The sequence below is a fragment of the Ochlerotatus camptorhynchus genome, unplaced genomic scaffold, assembly GCF_037179485.1.
Source record: "Ochlerotatus camptorhynchus isolate MF236.1 unplaced genomic scaffold, CSIRO-AGI_Acam_v1.1 ptg000503l, whole genome shotgun sequence".
Classification (NCBI taxonomy): Eukaryota; Metazoa; Arthropoda; class Insecta; order Diptera; family Culicidae; genus Ochlerotatus; species Ochlerotatus camptorhynchus.
This window is the reverse complement of record NW_027040988.1, coordinates 7,138,963-7,144,962: the sequence shown is the minus strand read 5'-3', so window position 1 is coordinate 7,144,962 and position 6,000 is coordinate 7,138,963.

Genomic DNA, 6,000 nt, shown 5'->3' with positions numbered 1-6,000 from the left:
AATATTTTATAGAAGAAAGCTTTCAAACTTTGAATTGGAATATTTCCTTCTTTGAATGTTTATTACGTTGTTTTGTTATTGTTATTTTCATCTGATATAAGTGTTAGCTTATTGTTAATTAGTTCATTTAATATTTGAATAAAGAAGGCAATATTCCCATTGACAGAATTTTGAGTGAAGAATTAAATATTTACTTAACATTCAGATTGTATACTTTCTGGTGATTGGCCCATTTCAAGAAATCATAGTCCGGGAAATGTGATATCACCATTCGAAGTTTTTTCAATCAGTTAGGAGCTAGGACAGGAACACATATGTGATTTGCAGGGAATGTGGTGGGAGTTTAAATGTACTGAAAAGTCACCTCTTTTGATGATTTCGATCGAAACGGGTTGCCAATAAAAAATATTGAAAATCGGTTTTGATCGAAATAAGGAATAGAGGTGACTTTTCAGTACGTTTAACGGGGCTTATCACATATGTGCTCCTTTTGTTTTGTTAGTTAGAAAAATAAAAAATTGCAGTTTTCCAATATTGGCTAGTTAGGAAGAAGGGTGGTATCACATTTCTCGAATTATAATTTCAAAATGGGCCATTCATCAGCATAACATGTTTCGCAATAGTTTTTGTTTTCGAATGTTTTATAAAAGAAAGCTTTCAAACTTTGAATGGGAATATTTCCTTCTTTGAGTGTTCATCACGTTTTGTTTTGTTATTGTTAATTTCATCCGTTATTTTTGTTTGCTGGTTATTAGTTATTTCCTTTAAAATTTGAATAAAAAAGGCAATATTCCCATTGACAAAATTTCAAGTGAATAATTAAATATTTCCCTTGCATTCAGATTGTATATTTTCTGGTGATTGTCCCATTTGGAGAAATCATAATTCGGGAAATGTGATACCATCGTTTGAAGCTTTTTTAATCAGTTAGGAGCTAGGGCAGGAACACATATGTGATTGGCAGGGTTTGTGGTGGGAGTTTAAGAGTACTGAATTTTTAATTCAGTACTTTTAACGGGGCTTCTCACATATGTGCTCCATTATTTCTAAAACCCAGGATACAGTCGACTTCAGGTCAGACAAAGCTGATAGTTTGAGTGAATCTGTAGATAGTAGGAAAGAGCTAGGACTGGAACAAGAATTTAATGAGCAGAAATTATATTCCAAATGTGTGCATTAAAATTACAATTGTGCATTTAAGGGTAATATTTTCATGTTAAAAAATACAGTATACGCCCATCAGATGCATTAATGCAAGTGTTTACTTTTGGCTGTAGTGCAGTAAGTGTATCAATTTAGTGGCGTTGCCTGATTTGCTCTTGTTGAATTATGTGTTGAAGGCTTTCAAAGATCCTGTTGATAAGTGAACACTTAATAGTATTGCCTAACTAAAGCTAACCAAGACATCATTGTGGAATGCTCTTCGGCAGGGGAACTATGCCATTAGCGCGAAGCATTTTTAAACCACTGATGCTGGCGCCAACTAGTAGTGCTTTAACTATTTTGGCATCACTTGATTCAATAGGATCAGATTCGCCATTTACTCAAGGTAGTAAGTTTGTCAGATTTTGATGTTATTTATTTTAGAATTGTTGTGGTTGTTATTTCAGTTCATGTTTTATTGGAATCGTCATGTTCACTTTAGTTTGCTGTAGTGATTTGATATGGCACACTGTATGGAATATTTCCAGCCTGAAACCATTGGTCTGAAATGTCTACCGGAGAACCCGAAATAGATCGTGGAGCACTGGAAGAGGCGGTTGCGCCTATCCAGCGGGAAATAGTGAGAATTGGGCTCAAGATAAGCCTTACCAAAATGATCTACATGATCAACGGTAGGCAACGGGAAAGACATAGTGGTGTTGGATTGTCTAGAGGTCTAGAGACATTTTTAAGGCATCTGCAGAGGCATTATGGCTAAAGTTTGGATGTCTTGAGGACTAATCAAGAGGCACATCATGGTCAAACTTAGAACCTTATGATAAATTTATGTCAGCAGTTTAAGACGTTTTAGACTACCGGTTCCAATGGAAGCTTTGCTTGTCAGTGGACAGTCTGTGCTCCGCTAGGTACACGACAACGTTCTACATCCTGGTTACGAAAAGACGTTTCAGTGTATCAAAACACGGTACTCCTTGCCAAGAATGACCATGGATACCAAATGATACGTGCGTGCTTGAACTATTTACAAGCAATGTAAACCTCCTGCTGTGGCTACTGCACCAAAAATGGACAGGCAGAAGAACACCGATAGGCCTTTCCAGATCCTTGCTCTTGATTACATCCAGAGGCTTCATAGCAGCAGGAATTGGAACTGCCATTTGATAGTCCTTACGGACATTTTTACAAAATGGGCTATTCCGGTTCATGTGAAGAAGATAGACGCAAAAGAAGTTTGCAAAATTGTTAAGGATATTTGGATACGGCGTTATGGAACACTTGAAGTGGTCATTAGTGCCAATGCCACGACATTTAACGGAAAGGAATTTCAGTCTCTGCTCAAGCAAAGCGGGATCCTTCACTGGCCGAATACGAGGCATTTTAGTCAAACTGCTCCAGTGGAACGGACACACCGAACCATCAACCCGAGTGTACCGGACGTACATGCAGCCAGATCAACGTGTATGGGACACCAGTATGTGAAACGTAGGAAAGTTTACAATTTAAGGCATACAAAGTTTGCTTTAACATACCAGATCGGCCAGATGGTGTTCAAGCGGCCGTCTTCAGCGGTTGAGCATTGCTCCTTGCTCCATCATCTCTAAGCGGGTGGCCATCTCCTCATATGAGGTGACGGATTAAACCGGACGGAGTCTTGGGGTATTTTCCGCCAGTGACCTGCTTCCAGGCAACAATGCCTTGGATCGGAGAACCTAAAAGAGAAAGCTGTATTAGTTCTCGATACTATACACTAGGCTATCAGTACTGGACTTAGCTTACCATGGAACCGCATAGTCTTTGATGGCAGTCAATCATCGTCAATCATCGCTGTTTATAGATGTGTTTGTCTGTAAAATATGAGAAGAAGATTAGCTAGAAAAACATCGCATGTGATATCAATCTGGATTGAACAGAATCAGTGGTCTTTTGGTGAAGCGCACCAACAAAGGATAGGCTACGGCAGCTATTAAAATAGGAGAAGAGAAGTGTACGGTCGAAAAACAAGACAAACATTTGTCTACTCTAACGTGTAGCGCAACTAACCTGATCAATATATTAGCTAATTCTTGAATAGATTTGTTTCCTAGAGTTGTTCCAAAATCACCAGATCAACTGGTAGAACAAAACTAGGAATAAAAGAAATTCAATCAGCCTAACAAACAATAGCTTTCTCATTAAACATTTCCATCTTGAACCACATTTGCATTTAGGCCTATTCTGCGCAGTGCTGCCACTAGTGAAGTCCATTTGATTTGCATGGAGATTCACCTCACCCGAGGTGACAATTGTGACTTTACTATCACTTCACTTTCACCTCACCTCACACGCCGCGCAGAATAGGCCTATTTTTTTTAATAACTTAAATCAGGTGACAGTACAGCGGCGAAGTTGAATTGAAAAAAGTTGAACCAGGCTCAACTCTTCAAGCGAATTGAATTCAACTGAGTTGATCATTTGGCCTGCCTAGTCTAAACCCAGCAAAAGTATGGCCGAGGAATGATCCCCCCAAACGGCCAAAATGTCAAAAGTGCCATAAGCGTGGCCACATGGCTCGCGACTGTATGAGTCCGAGAAAGGAATACACAGGGATACACAGTCGTGTTTACAAACGCCGGAAGCAAGGTGATCAACAGAAGCTGTGACCCTGTGGCAACCGGTAAGCACGAAAACGATTTGTTTTAGCTCTAAGATCAGCAGCAGGATACGAGTAGCGCGTTGACTTGCTCATCTGCACTCGTCCTGAAGATTTGGCAACAGAGGCTTGGCCATTTGAATCTAAAAAGTGTCCGCAAGCTGGCCAACGGATTAGTGGAATTACGATCGTCGATACGAAAGCAGAGAACTGTAACGTGTGCCCAATGGGAAAACATTGCCGGCATCCCTTTAGTAAGAAAAGTACTCGCACACCGATATCTGTGGGCCTATGGAAGTGAATTCACTCGGCGGAAGCAGGTACTACACTACATCGTATTCGTGGTAGATAAATCCAGAAAAATGTGGACGTACTTTCTGAAGACGAAATTTGAGGGAGGAGTTTTGAAAACCTTCAAGGAATTCCACGCGATTGTTGTGCGGTAGCCCGAACGGTGCTTCAAATCGATAGTTGGAAAGAGAAAGGGCTTCGAGAACAACCTGACAAAGGGCATCCAGCACCAGAAAACAACAGCTTACATTCCGGAGCAGAACGGCATGTAGTCGAGCGCGCACGATGCATGTTATTTGAAACAGGACTGGCGAAAACTTTCTGGACTGAGGATGTTCATACTTCTGTCTATCTGCTCAACTGATCTCCCACGTAAGGTCATGATTCGACACCGGAGCAGGTCTGGATCAGCAAAAATCCGGATTTGGCTCAAGGAGATTGTGCAAATACCGAAACAACGGTGTCAAAAGTTGGATCCTAAATCTCGGGAATCCGTCTTCGTTGGATATGACAATAATACGAAAGGGTATAGACTTTACGATCCGCATTCGTGCAAGGTTTTCTCCAGCCGCGGAGTATTTTCATCGACGAAGTTATGCCATGCTCACCCGATGATACGCAACAAAGAAACGTTGTTCAGCTGGATTTAGAATTTGTTACCGTGACACCAACTATAATTGCTCCGACTAAGGAAGACGAGTTCTACACAGACTGCGAGGACGATAGCATCTACGACGAACAAGAATTCAACCGTTTCGACTTGTCGCAAGAAACGGTGATCAACATGACCCCTGTGCTCCCACTGCACAAATCTTCACATCCACCTCGGTCACAGGTGTTGAGGCGAAGCAGTGTACCCAGGAGCAGTTCAGTGCAGTCGCAAGTCGCAACCGCGATTAACATGACCGTAGCTAGGAGTTTACTAGTTGACGGTGATCCGGAGACCAATCAGGAAGCCCTGTCCCGGAAAGATGCTGAACTCTGGAAGCAGGCGATGTGTGAAGAGTACCCGGCGCTGATGGAAAACCTTGACCCAGCTGCCAGGTGGTCGGAAACCGATTAAATGTAAATGGGTCTTTATGACCACACGCGATGCGAACGGCAACTTGGATCGGAACAAGGCACGTTTAGTCGTGAAAGGCTATTCAAAGCGAAAAGGGGTGGATGATGAAACTTATTCATCCCGCTCCCGTAACAGGTTCACTGCGATACCTATTTGCCTTGTCTGCCATGCACGGGCTGTCCATGGACAGATGGACGTGACCAAAGTATTCCTCCAAGGAGGATTGTCAGAGGACATCTACATGAATCAGCCTCCATGTTTCGAAAGGTCAGATCAACGAAAGCTGGTGTGTCGTCTGAACAAAGCTCGCTATGGGCCGAAACAGTCCAGTCGTGTCTGGAATTCGAAGCTTGACATGACCCCATCGAAGTACGATGCATGCCTGTACTATCGAATCCAAGGTTATCGGATCCTCTTCGTCGCGATCTACGTTGATGACGTGATCATCTTCTCTAACAACGGAACTCCAACCAACGAAATCAAAACGAAGCTGAGCAACACGTTCCGCATGATGGACTTGGGAAAAGCAAGTAGCTGTCTCGGAATCCGGATCATACGTGGAAAGGACACCACATCATTGGATCACGAGGTATATTTTGTATCGGGGCTGTCACAGTTCAGTATGCAAACTGCAAAGGCTGCGTCTACCCCGATGAATCCAAGTCTGAAACTGAGCAAGGATATGGCTCCACAAACCGCGGATGAGGTTGAAAAGATGATAAGAGTACCTTACCAGAAAACTGTTGGCAGTCTAATGTGCCTTACCCAATGCACTAGACCCAACTTTCTCTTTGCTGTCAACTAACTGAGTCGCTTCAATATGAATCCTGGACCCAAGCACTGGGGCGCAGTA